This window comes from Hibiscus syriacus, unplaced genomic scaffold (genome assembly GCF_006381635.1).
Source record: "Hibiscus syriacus cultivar Baekdansim isolate YM2019G1 unplaced genomic scaffold, ASM638163v2 tig00117034_pilon, whole genome shotgun sequence".
Classification (NCBI taxonomy): domain Eukaryota; kingdom Viridiplantae; phylum Streptophyta; class Magnoliopsida; order Malvales; family Malvaceae; genus Hibiscus; species Hibiscus syriacus.
Genome location: NW_024063533.1, coordinates 9,263,031 through 9,280,207, shown reverse-complemented (window position 1 = coordinate 9,280,207; position 17,177 = coordinate 9,263,031).

Sequence of the window (17,177 nt, the reverse complement as noted above, 5' to 3'; positions counted from 1 at the left end):
GAAGTGTTATTCCCATAAAGTTTATCCACTCTAGAGACCACTTGAGCCATTCAAGGGAGACGAACCATTGGTAAATAAACCTATTAAAGAGAAGGAAGCAATGGAGTTTTTGAAATTCCTAAAACATAGTGAATATAGTGTTGTGGAGCAAATACACAGTTTGTCAGCACGTATTTCGATGTTAGCACTACTAATAATTCGAAAGTAAATAGAGACGCACTGTTGAAGGTCTTGAATCAGACCTTTGTACCACAAGACATACCAGTCAACAAGATGGACATACTAGTCAATAACATTCAGGCTGACAATCTTATCTCATTTTCTGATGATGAGATCTCATTCAGAGGAAGAGGCTGGGCTAAAGTATTGCACATTACAACTCACTACAAGGGATATGCCTTGCCAAGTGTGTTAATCGATAATGGATATGCTTTGAATATGATGCCTTTGGTCACTTTGAAAAGACTGCCAATGGATACCTCCTATATGTGAGCATGCCAGAGTGTAGTCCGAGCATTTAACGGGACAAAAAAGAAGGTAATCGACAAGATTGAAGTACCCCTAACTATTGGACCTGCCACTTACAACATCGAATTCCTGGTGATGGACATTATGCCTTCCTAAAACTACCTTTTAGGGTGACAAGCTAGGGCGGTGCCATAACACTTCACCAGAAAGTGAAGTTTTTCATTGATGGAACCCTTATCATTATCAACACTGAGGAAGATATAGTGGCGAGTTTGACAACTGATTTCCCATACATTGAGGTGGATGAAGATGCTTTAGAATGTTCATTTCATTCTTTGGAATTCGTAAATGACACATTCGTGGCTGAAGGTGAAAAGATTTCCAGACCTAGGTTCTCAGAATGCACCAAGATGAAGCTAAAACAAACCCTGGGAAAAGGTACTGATATAGGAAAAGGATTTGGAAGTCTTTTACAGGGAAGAATTAACTCCATTTTCCTGTCATAAAGTTAGATCAATTTGGGATTGGGTTTCAACCCAATCACCAACATAAAAGGAAGAAAATTCGGAAGTGCCAAAGAAAATTGGCAAGATTGACTACGGATGAAATTCAGTGGGAACAAATGGTATTCTCTCTTATTCAAGATACGTTTAGATATGGTGGTTATGTGTTTGAAACGACCTTGCCAGACTTGGAGGTTGCTTTGAAAGAATTGAGCATCAAAGCAATAACAAAGAACAACATTGAAGACGTTGATAGATCTGGAATCCGTCTGTTATCGTCCAGGTTCGTGCTTAACAACTGGACAGCTGAAGAACTACCTGCGGTTTTTAAATTTCTTTCAGAGTAATACTCAAACTTTACCTATTTGCCTATACCCGAGGCAATAGGTGATCTTTTGTAAGGGTTAATGATTTTTTTTATTTATATTCAATAAAAGATGATGTTTCTTTTTGGCAAACGTTTCTTCCTTTCTTAATTTCCTTTCTTTCGTATTTATTTTTTCTTCATTCTGTGTGGGATACCTTACACTCGCATATACACATTTCTCTTCTCATTTCCCTTTCAGGTCCCCAGATATTAATGATGCAGACAATGATGATTCTAACCTGGAGGTGGATTTTGAACAACTCAGTTGTCTTGGGGAAATTGATGAATGTGACAATGAAGAAGAGCGGAACTTACCTTCTGAATTATTAAGGATGTTTGAAAGAGAAGACAAATAAATATTACCACATGAAGAGAAAATCAAAGTTTTGAATTTAGGCACAGAAGAGGGAAAGAAATAAGTTAAAATTGGCACAACACTTTCGTCTGAAGTAAGCAAAAGCTTGATAGACTTACTTTAGGAGTACAAGGATGTGTTTGCATGGTCTTATCAAGAAATGACTGGGCTAGATACAGATATGGTAGTCCACAAACTACCCATTAGGCCAGAATGCAAACCTATACAACAAAAGCTTAGGAGGATGAGACCTGAAATGCTCCTTAAAATAAAGGAAGAAGTCAAGAAACAATTTGATGATGGCTTTCTTCAAGTGTCCAAGTATCTAGAGTGGGTGGCAAACATAGTGCTAATCCTATAAAAAGATGGAAAAGTGTGCATTTGTGTCAACTACCGAAACCTTAACAAAGCAAGTCTTTAAAACAACTTCCCCTTGTCGCACATAGATATTTTGGTGGATAACACGACAAGAAATGCTTTCTTTAATTCATGGATAGATTCTCAAGATACAACCGATTAAAATGCATCCAGATGACGTGGAAAAAACCATATTCGTCATAATGTGGGAAACTTTATGTTACAAGGTGATGCCTTTCGGATTAAAAAATGCTGGGGCAACATACCAAAGAGCTATGGTGACCTTACTCTATGGTATGATGCATAAAGAGATTGAAGTTTATGTTGATGACATGATTTTCAAGGCACAAACTGAAAACGAACATATCGAGAATCTAAGAAAACTCTTCCAAATATTGAGAAAGTTCCAGTTGAGACTGAATCCAAACAAGTGTACCTTCGGAGTAATATATGAAAAGTTTTTAGGCTTCGTGGTTAGCAGGAAAGACATCGAGATTGATCCAGATAAAGTCAAAGCCATCCAGAATTTACCTCCCCCACGATCATAAGAAGAAGTCGAGGTTTTATGGGTAGATTAAATTATATTGTGCGGTTCATATCTCAGATGACCGACAAGTGCGACCCAATTTTCCGCCTCCTTCGAATGAACAACTCTGGAATATGGGATGAGGACTTCCAGACTGCATTCGAGAAAATAAAATAGTATTTATCTCGCATTACTGTCTTAATGTCTCCAATCCCGGAAAACCTTTATTCCTGTATTTGTTCATCTTTGACAATTCAATGGGATGTGTCTTAGGCCAACATGATAAGTCCAGAAGAAAAGAGAGAGCCATTTACTACCTGAACAAGAAGTTCACTGATTGCGAGGTTAGATATTCACCCATTGAAAAAGTTTGTTGTGCTTTAGTCTGGGCTACACGAAGGCTCAGACAATACATGTTGTACCACACAACTTGGTTTATTTCCATGTTAGATCCATTAAAGTACATGATGGGTGTGCATGCTCTCTCTAGAAGGTTAGCCTGATGGAAAATGTTATTATCTGAATTTGACATTGAATATGTGAGCCAAAATTCTATAAAGGGAACTGCTATATCTGACGTTTTGGCAAAAAATAAACTCTGAAAACTATGAACCACTAGACTTCGAGTTCCCAAATGAAGATCTAATGGACGTATCTTTAGAAGAAGTGAGCACCTCCATATGTGAGACTTAGAAAATGTATTTCGATGGTGCATCAAATGCGTTAGGGCATGGCATTGGAGCTATCCTGGTCTCACCCAAAGCAAATCATTATTCTTTCATTAGCATATTAAACTTCGATTGCACTACCAACATGGCAGAGTACAAAGCTTGTGTTTTAGGGATCCAAATTACTATTGGACAAAATATAAAGACTGATAACTCCGTAAAAAGACTCAATTTCTAGTCTTTTCACTTAAGTTATTGCTCGTCTAAACAAAGCATGCACATCATTTTAATTGTATTTAGTTGCATTTAGGTTATATTTGCTTGTGGTGGATAAGTTTTTCTTCGGAAAGATTTATTTAGTTTAACTGATGCTGTTGAGGAGAAAGGGTTTGTGTGGATTGTGTATGTGCAGGAAACTTACAGAGGAAGAACATTTCAGTCGCGACAACATAATTTGCAAGGGCCAATGGAACAAAGAAGAATGTGAGGAGTAAATTTATCTCGCCAAGACAAGATTTATCTGTAAAGTCTGAAGCGGATATGACAAAATTGCCTATGTCACATACCAGCTGGATGACCTCCTTCAAATGCAAACAAGCCCTAAATATTCTGACAGCCTTTCTTTCTTTCTTTTAGTATGGACAAAATAATAATGATTATTTAAGGAATATCCAATCATGTGAAACCTTAGGAGATTCCTCTCTATAAATATGCAACCGTAGCCGCCAAAGAGAATAGAGGAAGAGAGAAGAGCTTTACTAAAAATGTGAGCGAGCAACTGCAGTGTTTTCCCACCGTTTACCAACCGACCTTCCTTGGTGTCCTCCATAGCCAGATTGTAGCAGAGCGGTGGTCAGGTCTCGAGAGAGGCTGATCACCAAGGCAGGTACAGTGCGGATCAGAATTATCACGACAAAGCCCCCGGTTTTAAGAGTCGTTCTTCCTTTGTTCTTAAATTCTTTACATGTTTGGGGTTGTATTAAAGGATGATAATTGGATCACTTTTTTATTGCACTATGACTGTCTTACTTGGTGTTAATCTTTGTTTTGCCTAGATAATTATTTTTTGTTTTATGAATGATGAATTATGATTTTGGTCATGACTGTTTTGTTCATTGTTTGAATATTTTACATTGACACTGTAAGAGCTTCGAGATATTGCCTAGGGTCATGGTAAAACATGTGTTGGCAATGTAAGAGCATCGAGAGATCGCCTTTTGCCTAGATAGTGATTCTTAGATTCGAGAGAATTAAGATAGATCTAGTTGAACAATGGAATGGATCCGAGATGGTGACTACCTTAGAGAAAATGAGCGGGTTTCAATCGACTAAAAGGGATAGACGCTAGAGTAGGATAGACAACGACTATAGTTGACGTTGAGAGGTATTGCTACAACAACAGTTTGACAAACCAAGGGTTGTAGTTAAAGCGAGTAGTATTGCCATAGCAACCGCCTATGAATACTTAGTAATCTTGTCGGACAGCTTAAGCAAGTCATAGTAATTCATTCTAGACTAAGGATAATTATTGGCAATGCAAAAGATTATCATAAGTGCTCTGTGGTAAGTCTGAATAATGTGTGGTTGTTTGAATTCTATTTAAATCAATACTTGTTTTTTTGATTTATTTTGTTTTATAGTCTGCATATTTATTTTTTCTCGACCAAAATTTCTATAATCATACATTATAGTATTTTCTTGTTTTATTAATATTAGCTTTGTTGTTTGACAAGATAGTAGGAATTAGCTTGTGACAACTAGTTCTGGTTGTGGTGAAGGTTAAAATTTTAGACCAATCCCTGAGGAGACGATAAATCACTTACCCTATATTACTTGATTCGATTGTGTATACTTGCACAGAATTGATTGCCTTAGCATAAACATTTACAAGAGATCAAGTTTTTGGCACCGTCGTCGGGGATTGGCAACTGAAGAAATTTTTATTCGCCATAACAAGTTTTCCTTGTCACCTTATATTTATTTAGTCTAACGTATTTTATTTCCCTTTGTAGTTTTTTATTATTGCATGACCCTGAGATCTGCTGGTAAACCATTAGAACCATTCGACCGTGAAGTTGAATAGTCGTTCAAACAAATGAGACGTGACCAACGAACCAGAGAATATTTAAACCAACTACAATTACAATACAACAACATGGGAGATCACGACGATCCCGATGTAGTAATTAATATTCAAGTTGCAAGACTAAGAGCAATATAAGATCATTTGAACCCAATTCTTGATGATCCCAATCCAAGCATCGTGGCACTTGAAATACAAGCAACTCATTTTGAGCTTAAACTGATGATGTTTAATATGCTAAATTCTATTGGCAAATTTGGTGGTTCACCCAATGAGGATGCTAGATAGTATACTCATGCTTTTCTTTAAGTATGCGACCCGTTTTAACAACAAGGAGTGCATAAAGATGTGGTTAAACTAAAACTTTTCCCTTATTCCCTACGCGATAGAGCGAGAGCATGGCTTAGTGGAGTTTCTTCAGGCTCAATGGAGTCATGGGCAAATTTATGCAAAAGTTTCCTACTTCGCTATAATCCGCCTAATATGAATACACAGCTTCGCAATGACATTGCAAGTTTTTGCCAATGGGATGATGAATTAATGTACCAATATTGGAATAGGTATAAAAGTCTACTTCGTAAATGTATAAACCATTGTTTCATTACTGGACTCAAGTAGTGATGTTTTACAACAGAGTTAATGCACCCACTCGAATGATGTTATATGCCTCAGCAAATGGCACCTTACTTGACAATTCACCTGATGAAGCCTTTAATATCCTCGACAAGATAGCAATTAATGATTATCAATTCTCAAATACAAGATTGGGAACCGACAGAAAAATATCTGGAGCATATGAATTAGAGGGTAAGAATTCAATAGCTGTTCAACTTTCTGCCATAACTAATATCTTGAAAAATTTGCAAAGTCCTAATGAGGTAAGAGAAGTTAAGGCGACTAATAACGCATGCATATTTTGCCATGGTAACCATCATGAGAGTGAATGTTTAGAAAATCATGAGTTAACCAATTTTGAGGGCAATTACAATCGGAGCAATAATAACCCTTATTCAAACACGTACAATCCTGGTTGGAAACAACATCTAAACTTTTCATGGAGTAATCAAGGGAACAATAACAATCAAGCAGCAAATTACAGGCCACAACATAATAATTCAGACTTCAACATTTTCAGAATCAGCATCACCAGTTGCCTTAGCAAAACAATAAAGGTATAACTTCTTCCTCTAATACTAATTCCAATATTAACTCCTTAGAGTTGTCATTGTAGGAATTTATGGGCTCGACAAAAGATTTCATGGCCTCAATAAAGACCTTGATGCACGAACATTATGCAATAATTAAAAATCAAGGAAACTTGTTACAAAGCCATTGTTCATCTCTAAGAGCATTGGAGAATCAAGTGGGCCAAATTGCTACAGCATTACATCCTCGCCCGCAAGGGAATCTCCCTAGTGATACTGAAATCACTAAGCATCATGGAAATGAGCAATGCCGCGTACTTACACTAAGGAGTGGAACACATGTCAACCAAAACGACAAGTTTGGTGGAGAACACCTAAACAGTCATCACTATGGCTGAATACAACCAGAGGATCAAGCTGAAAATTAGGAACAGGATGAACCACCTGAAAAGAAGGAAAAGGATGAAGGCTCAGAAAAACATCGTCCAGATAATGAGAAATTCATGGTCAAGGCCAGAGATTCCTTAGCATCAACATCATATAATGTGAGACCTCCAACACCGTTCCCTTAACGATTAAAGAAACATATTGATGACATCTAGTTTAAGAAATTTATTGATGTTCTGGACCAGTTGTATATCAATGTGCCCTTACTTGAAGCCATCGAGCAAATGCCTTCCTATGCCAAGTTTCTTAAAGACATAGTTACAAAAAAGAGGAAGGTAGAACATATTGCCACGGCAACAGAAATCTGTTCTGTAATAAGCAAACTCCCACCAAAACAAAAAGACCCTGACAATTTTATAATACCATGCTCAATTGGTAATAACTTTGTAGGACGAGCTCTTGTTGACTTGGGATCAAGTGTAAACTTGATACCAAAGTCCATATTTATGAAACTAGAAGGGTATCACGCTTGTCCAACCACAGTTATCCTACAGCTGGCCGATCAATCTTATGTGCAGCCCGAGGGAATAATAGAAGACGTTATAGTTAAGGTAGAAAAATTCATATTTCCAGTTCATTTCCTCATCTTGGATTGCGAAGCCGATGAAAATGCACCTATCATACTGGAATAACCCTTTTTAGCCACTAGAAGAATCCTAATAGATTGCGAAATGGGAGAGTTCAGAATGCGAGTAGGAGAGAAAAACGTCACCATCAATGTATTCAACTCCATCAAATATGTGGATGACTCAGAGGAATGCCAATGCATTAGAAAAGTAGATTCAATAGAAGAAGAGGAAAAGGCATCCTTGGCCACGATGGATCTCTAAAACTAGATGAATACAACGCTTTATGCCATGACCCTATAACCGAGATTTATAAATAAGAAAATTTTGGCCCAGGCGAATTATTTTCAGAAGACAATTATGAGAATTATGGCCTTAACAACAGAAATCTGAATAAAGCACACAATGAGTTCCCTGAAAACAATACCAAGGTAGAATATGAAGGGAAGACAAAGGAACAATCAAGGCTTCTTCATAATAGACTAGGTACGAAATTTGAACCCTTAGATTTTGATGAAGTTAATTCTTCATATTCATATTTACAACATGCACCCAATTTGGAACTTAAAACCTTGTCATCACATTTGAAGTATGCATACATAGGAAGTAATGAAACTTTACCAGTGATAATCTCTACCAATCTAACCTCCGAACAGGAGAATAGTTTGTTTAATGTTTTGTCATAGCACAAAAGGCTCTAGGATGGACAATGGCAGACTTGAAGGAAATTAGCCCTTCCATATGCATGCACAAGATCAATTTAAAAGATAGCCATAGTACTTCGGTGGAATCCTAAGAAAGGCTCAACCCAATCATAAAGAAGGTAATCATGAAAGAAATTATAAAATGGTTGGATATGGGAGTGATTTATCCTATATCTGATAGTTCATGGGTCAGCCCAGTGTAGTGTATGCCAAAAAAGGGTGGTGTGAATGTGGTTAAAAGAGAACATGACGAGCTCCTCACTACTAGAACAATCACAGGCTGCGCATATGTATGGATTACAGGAAGCTTAATAAAGCAACAAAGAAATACCATTTTCCCTTACCTTTTATCGACCAAATGCTTGATAGGTTAGCGAGAAAATCATTTTATTGCTTCCTCGATGGATACTCAGGATATAATCAAATAGCCATAACACCAGAGGATCAAGAGAAAACTACTTTCACATGCCCATATGGTACCTATGCATTTAGACGAATGTTGTTTGGGCTGTGCAACGCTCCAACTACCTTCCAAAGATGCATGATGGCAATCTTTTCAGACATGGGGGAAGAGTGTATGGGAATATTTATGGATGACTTTTCTGTCTCAGGTGACAATTTCAATCGATGTCTCGGTAATTTATCCAAGGTACTGAAACGATGTGAAAATCTAACCTAGTACTAAATTGGGAGAAATGCCATTTTATGGTAACTGATGGAATAGTGTTGGGTCACAAAATTTCATGTCAAGGCATTGAAGTCGATAAAGCCTAGGTGGAAGTAATCGCAAACCTTCCCCCACCCACCAACGTAAGAGGTGTACGTAGTTTCCTTGGACACACAGGCTTCTACAGCCGGTTCATAAAAGATTTTTCTCAAATCTCTAAACCCTTGTGTCTTTTACTTCAACAAAATCATCCATTTGAATTTACTAATGATTGTTTGAATGCCTTTATATTTTTGAAGAAATAACTTTCGGCAACACAAATTGTTTTCCCACCTGACTCGAACGAACCTTTTGAGCTCATGTGCGATGCTAGTGATTATACAGTAGAAGCAGTGCTAAGGTATCGAAAAAGTAAGATCTTTCATATTATCTACTATGTGATCCGTACTCTTAATGATGCACAAGTGAACTATACCACCACTGAAAAAGAGCTCTTAGCAGTAGTATTTGCATTAGATAAGTTTAGGTCATTCTAATAGGCACTAAGGTAATTGTACATACAGATCATTCTGCCATTAAATATTTGATCAATAAAAAAGATGCAAAACCTAGGCTAATTCGATGGATATTATTACTACAAGAGTTTGATGTAGAGATCAATGATAGAAATGGTACAAAAAATCAAGTAGCAGACCATTTGTCTATAATATATAACAAATCTGATTGTCAAGACATAACAGAAATGAAAGAGGATTTCCCTGATGAGAAAACATTATTTGTCACGGCTGTGCCGTGGTATGCTGACATAGTTAATTTTCTTGTTAGTGGTATTGTTCCTCCTGATTTATCTAGCCAGAGCCAAAAAAAGTTTCGACATGATGTGTGACACTATTACTGGGATGAACCGTTTCTATTCAAGCAATGTGGAGACCAAATAATCTGAAGATACATTCTAGAAGAAGAGCACAAAGAAATTCTACTTCAATGTCACTCGTCATCGTATGGAGGGCACTTTGGTGGAATAAGAACATCAGCTAAAGTACTTCAGTCCGGATTCTATTGGCCAACCTTGTTCAAAGATGCGTATGAATTCTATAAGTCATGTGATAGATGCCAACGAACAGGGAACATATCAAAACGACATGAGATGCCATGGCAAAATATTCTGGAGGTTGAACTTTTCAATGTATGGGGAATAGACTTCATGGGACCCTTTCCCACATCCTTTGGATATTTGTACATCCTCTTAGTAGTGGTTTATGTATCCAAGTGGGTTGAAGCCATTACAAAACCTAAAAATAATTCCAAGATGGTGTTAAACTTTTTGCACAAAAATATATTCACACGTTTTGGAACATCACGAGCCATTATTAGTGATGAAGGCACTCATTTTAATAACAAATTGATTGACAAGGCATTGAAACGATATGGAGTGTGACATAAGATCACTATGGCATACCACCCTCAGACTAATGGACAAGTCGAAGTGTCTAACCGAAAAATCAAACAGATCCTTGAGAAGGTGGTCAACCCAAGTCAAAAGGATTTGTCGCCAAAGCTAGATGAAGCACTATGGGCTTATCATGCAACAGTCAAGAAGCCGCTGGGACTGTCCCCGTTCAAACTGGTCTACGGAAAAGAATGCCATCTACATGTGCAACTTGAACATAAAGCCTACTGGGCCATCAAAAAGTTTAACATGGATGCTCAGCTTGCTGAAGAAAGAAGACTCTTGGAATTGAACGAGATGGATGAATTCAGAGCACATGCATACGAAAATGTCCGTCTATACAAAGAGAAAATAAAACGATGGCATGACATAAAAATATTGCCTAGGTAATTTTATTCTGGACAACAAGTACTGCTCTACAATTCACGTCTTAAGTTATTCCCAGACAAGCTAAAGTCACGATGGTCAGGACCATTCATCGTACATCAAGTTCATAATAATGGGGCAATAAAAATCAAGAATTGAGACGATGGTTCCATTTTCAAGGTGAACGGGCATAGGCTAAAGGAATACAAAGGAGACCAGTCATGCGCGACAAACCGGCATCAATGGCACATGATGCCCAAGAGTTTGCCTTACTTACTTGAATAAAAAAATTCGTTGCCTAGGTAACATAAATCTGAATTTTGTACATAAATAAATTAAGTTATTTTATACACACATTATCCGTTTTGCTTTATTTTATATCTTTTTATTTATTGCAGGCATGCAGCGTACACGTGGCAGCATGGGGAGATAGTTCACGCATGAAATGAGAGAAAACCCTAAGGCAAGAAGTTTGGGCGGCAGAATTAAAGAGGGAAAGTAATATTTTTTCCCAACTTTACGTCCAATCAAGGATATTGCATTCAATGTAAAAATCTTTTCCCCTCTTGTTTTGACTATATTACCCTTAAGCAACCACCCATAAACCGTCTAAAAAAACAAACCACCCTCAACTCCATCTTCTTCATCGTGCTTCACTATCTCTCTACAGCAAGAAAAGATTTTTTCTTTCTTTCAACAAAATTTTCCCCATCGCCGCCGCTAACTTCACTGCACCAAACAAGTATCATGGCTAGATCGAAGAAAAACCCAGCCCCAATATCAAGCTTTGAGCATTTCCAAACAGTCGAGGCATACTTCAAAATCTTCCAAAAACAACAAGTGTGTTTGGAAGACGAGTTCGTCTTTCCATCAGAGGATGAAGAGCCATTTGGACTGGAGGCCATGAACGTGATTCGGAAGCACAACTGGGAGAAGTTTGCTCACCACTGTAAAGCCATAGCACCAGCAATGGTCAGAGAATTCTACGCCCATCTCGAATACCCATCCAACCACACGGTGTATGTCCGAGGGAAACTCCTTCGATTTTCCCCTTCGTCACTCAACAGATATTTTAAGTTGGGAAAAGTAGAAGAGCAGCATAAGAAATTTATGGCTGAAGTAGACCAAGAAACCTACGATGGTGTACTTGAAGATCTTTGTTTCGGGTGGGCCAGGTTCGAAGGGAATGCTCCAACGAGGAAGAGAGTCGATCGTTGAGCCCTTAAACAGATCGTTAAGTTGTGGAACCATTTTCTCAAGGGAAAGCTTATGCCAACGTCTTATAACATAATCGTGCTCGTGAAAAGACTGATGATGTTACACTCGATAATATACGGGTGAAAGATTAATGTTGGAGAACTCATCTTCGAGCAAATCCATGAATGTACGAAAAGAAACTGGGGTAATCTACTATTTCTTAACTTGATAACTTCTTTGTGCAGGAAAAAGAAGGTCCCCGAGGAGCCCTTTGAGGATTTTATTAAATCCAAAGAGGGTATCACCAAAAAGAAAGTACTCGAGCTGATGAGTTTCGATGACAACGCCCCAGATAAAGGTCTGGATAGGGGAGTAAAATCTGTTACCATAGCCAGAATGGCAGCAGTGGTCACGTACACGTGAGAAATGCGTGAGAAGATCGAGCGTCTTGAAAATTATATAGAGTTCTTCTTCAAGTACGTCAAGGCAAGAGACACACAACTCAACGCCTTTTTCAAGGAGTTTCTCCCAATCACAACTGATAATCTACCGCTTTTTCCCAATATCATTCTAAAAAACATTGCTAACGGCAGCACATTCCATGGCTCGACATCGAATGTCCCCCCAGAAGTACCCACAGACGTGCCATCACTGGCCACCCATGTCTCGCCTGTACTAGAGAAAGGCCATGGTGACACAAACGAGTTTCTCAGCTCCTCATCCTTCTCAACCTCCAAGAGCACTCAAGAGACTCCACCAAACTTCTTCTCCAATGAAGATTTCACTCCCGCCCCGAAACAACCAGCGCAAGGTCCCATACAGTCCCCTGTCCGTGAAACAACGTCAGTCCCTAAAACAGCTAAAAGTCCAACTCCAGTTCCTGCACAACTGACTCCCACTGCAGAGCAACCAACTCCAGCACGAGCCTCGAGCAACAAGAGATGCATCGAGCGAACGACAGACCGTATCCTTCAGTAGTTACCCTCGACGATAGCATTAGTAGACTCGGGATCAAAGAGTCCCCCTCCTCTCAAATGACGCCGAACGAGGATGTCCAGTCAAGACACACCACCATAGTAAGTTTGCATTTTCATTTTTTTATTTTCGTATTTGTATATAGATTCATGTAGCTTAAGTACTCATGCATTGGAGACATTGCATCCCTCAAGTTTGGGGGAGGTATTGTGCCATATTTGACATACTTTGTTAAAAAACAATTGATGATATTTAGTTGAAAATTTTGGTTGTCATGACATAAGCATGTTAGGTTTATTATTTGGAATGGATTAGGGATGCCCAATGATGAATGCATAATTTGATTGCCTAGGCCATAATTATTGTTAAGATTGTCTAAAGAAGAGAACCAACCTTAGTCCTGATTCTTTGAAATGTAAAAACACAATGGTAGGTTGTCTCTCCTTAAGGTAATCAATAAAATTTTTAGGAAATAACTTTCTTCTTGTCGAGGTATTGAAAATATTTTATGGTTAAGGTTGAACTCCCTATTGTTTAAAACTTGAAAAATAAAAGGGACACTTCTCTATGCAAGAGCATAAACAGAAAAACTCCATAAGAAATTGAGAGTTACCGAGGCATATGAGTGAATGAAAGTAGTCACATGATAACTCTACCCAACTAGCTTGGGAGTGGAAGGTATGCTCCCTTTCACCTAGAGTGTGGGACGGTAGGTGTGATGAGCTGACTCCCAAAAAAAGTTGATAAATAACTAGGAGTATAAACTAAGTCTGACAAATAATTTGATGCCTTGACAACCCAGAAGCACTTACTTTAAGTTTTCTAATTAGTTTAATGAATAGACTGATTATAATCATGCACACACAATAGAAAGGAATCCTGACTAGGGAAAGGACTTGACTGATAAGACTGTCGAACATGTTGAGTCCGCCAAATTTTGTTTTTTGCTGAGGGCTGAAATCTCAACCCATATGATTTTCTTAACAATGCTTTGACATGATAATTTTAATTTCCTTCTAGCTATTGTACATTGCCTGAGGAAAAGTAATAGCTTAAGTGGGGGTGTGATAACTCCGTAAAAAGACTCAATTTCTAGTCTTTTCACTTAAGTTATTGCTCGTCTAAACAAAGTATTCACAATATTTTAGTTGCATTTAGTTGTATTTAGGTTATATTTGCTTGTGGTGGATAAGTTTTGCTTCGGCAAGATTTATTTGATTTAACTGATGCTGCTGAGGAGAAAGGGTTTGTGTGGATTATGTATGTGCAGGAAACTTACAAAGGAAGACCATTTCATTCACGACAACGTAATTTGTAAGGGCCAACGAAACATAGAAGAACGTGAGGAGCAGATTTATCTCGCCAAGGCAAGGTTTATCTATAAAGTCTGAAGCAGATATGACGAAATCACCTATGTCACATACCAGCTAGATGACCTCCTTCACGTGCAAGCAAGCCTTAAATATTCTGACAATCTCCAGGCACCTTTCTTTTTTTAGTATGGACAAAATAATAATGGTTATTTAAGGAATCTCCAATCATGCAAAACCCTAAGAGATTCCTCTCTATAAATATTCAACCGTAGATGCCAAAGAGAAGAGAGGAAGACAGAAAAGCTTTACTGAAGGTGTGAGTGAGCAACTGCAGTGCTTTCTCATTGTTTACCAACCGACCTTCCTTGGTGTCCTCTATAGCCAGACTGTAGCAGAGCGGTGGTCAGGTATTAAGAGAGGTTGATCATCAAGGCAGGTGCGGTGCTAATAAGAATTGTCACGACAGAGCCCCCGGTTTTAGGAGTCGTTATTCCTTTGTTCTTAAATTCTTTACATGTTTGGGGTTGTATTAAACGATGATACTTGGATGACTTTTTGATAGCAACTGACTGTCTTACTTGGTGTTAATCTTTGTTTTGCCTAGACAATTATTTTCTTCTTTATGAATGATGAATTATGATTTTACTCATGACTATTTTGTTCAACGTTTGAATATTTTACCTTGACACTGTAAGAGCTTCGAGAGATTTCCTAGGGTCATTGTAAAACATGTCTTGGCAATGTAAGAGCATAGAGAGATCTCCTTTTCCTAGATAGTGATTCTTAGATTCGAGAGAATTAAGATAGATCTACGTGAACAATGGATTGGATCCGAGATGGTGATGTTCTAACTTGTCTACCTTAGAGATAAGGAGTGGGTTTCAATCGACTAAAAGGGATATACGCTAGAGTAGGATATACATCGACTATAGTTCACGTTGAGAGGTATTGCTACAACAACAGTTTGACAAACCAAGGGTTGTAGTTAACGCTAAGAAGTACTGCAATAGAAACCGTCTAAGAATACTTAGTAATCATGCCGGGCAGCTTAAGCAAGTCATAGTAATTCATTCGAGACTTAGAATAATTGTTGGCAATGTAAAAGATTAGCATAAGTTCTATGTGGTAAGTCTGAATATGCGAGGTTGTTTGAATTCTATTTAAATCAACACATGTTTTTTATTTTGTTTTATCGTCTGCATATTTATTTTATCTCGACCAAATTTTTTTGCAATCATACATTATAGTATTTTCTTGTTTTATTAATTTTAGTTTTGTAGTTTGACAAGATAGTAGGAATTAGCTTGTGACAACTTGTTTTGGTTGTGGTGAAGGTTAAAATTTTAGACCAATCATTGAGGAGACAATAACTCACTTACCCTATATTACTTGATTTGATCGTGTATACTTGCACAAAATTTCTTGCGATAACATATACATTTACAAGCGATCAAAGACCTTACGGGTATATGAAGATTCTTCCTTAGTAATCTATCAACTTCAAGGAGAGTGGGAGACAATATATGTAAAGCTAGTGGAATACAGAAAGCTCATGTTGGATCTACTCGAACAGTTTGATGAATTCATTTTCCATTACGTGCCTAGAGAAGAAAATCAAATGGTCGATGCCTTTGATACCTTGGCAGCAACATTCAAGGCTGGCAGGGAGTCTGACATGATGACAATTGACATGTAGTCGTATTAGTACCCGACTCATTGTTACCAAATCAAAGAGACAAAAGATACCAAACCTTGGTACCATGATATCCTGTAATACATTAAGAATCAAAGTTATCCAGAAGAAGCCATCGAAACTGAAAAAAGAACAATTAGAAGGATGGCAGCTGAATATGTTTTTGACGGAGAAATCTTATATAAGAAAAGTCATGATCAAGTCTTGTTAAGATGTGTAGATGTAGAAGAAGCAAAGATGATATTGGAGGAGGTACATGATAGAGTTTGTGGAACTCATACAAATGAACATATGATGGCAAGATAAGTTATGAGATGTGGATACTTGTGGTCCACATTGGAGAGTGACTGCATCAACTATGCTAGAAGTTGTCATAAGTGCCAAATCTATGGGAATAAAATAAATGTTCCGCCTCACTATCTTCACGTGTTGACAGCACTGTGGCTCTTTTTTATGTGGGACATGGATGTCATTGGACAAATCCATCCAAAAGCTTCAAATGGTCATCAGTTAATTCTTGTAGCAATTGACTATTTTACCAAATGAGTGAAAGCTACATCATATGCTAGTGTCACTCAGTCTACTATTTGCAAGTTTTTGAAAAATGAGATCATATATGTGTGTCCTCAAATTGTGACTACTATATATGGTCGTAAAAATATGTGCAAGTATAAACGATCGAACAAGTAGTACAGTGATGAGTGAGTATCATATCCACAGGGATTGGAGGAAATTGATAAGTTTAATCAAAGTAATTAATTACTTTACCTAAGTATAGTTAGTAATGGTATGTACAAATGAAAATGTTGTGGCAAGATGAAATGGATGTTGAGGAAATGGTTTGATGGTAGTATGGTAGAAAATGGAGATGTCGTGGCAAAGTATATTGTGTTCGGTGCAAACAAATGAAAATGTAAAGTCAAAATAAAATGTAAATGTTGGATTTGATTATAAGGACTTTAAACTCCTCACACGACAAGCTACTATGGGAATGAATGATAGAAGTCATTTGGGAAATTTATGTCTACTTCTCAGAATGATCTTACTTTTATGCCTTATTTGCCCGACAGAGTTTACTAAGAGTGCCCTATGCTATCTCTAGTTAAGGGACTTGACAGGTTAAAAATGCTATGGAAAACCTATTGGCATTAGCTAATGCACGGATCCTATTTGTCCAGATAACAGGATATGTCACGACAATACCTTTTAGTGGCAGTACTATTTAATCGACTGAAATCCTAGCCTTATCTCTAAGGGTGGATTAGGCCTAGTTACTACCTAGAACCCTTTGCTTATGTGGTTCCTCCCTAACTTCTCTTGAACACTA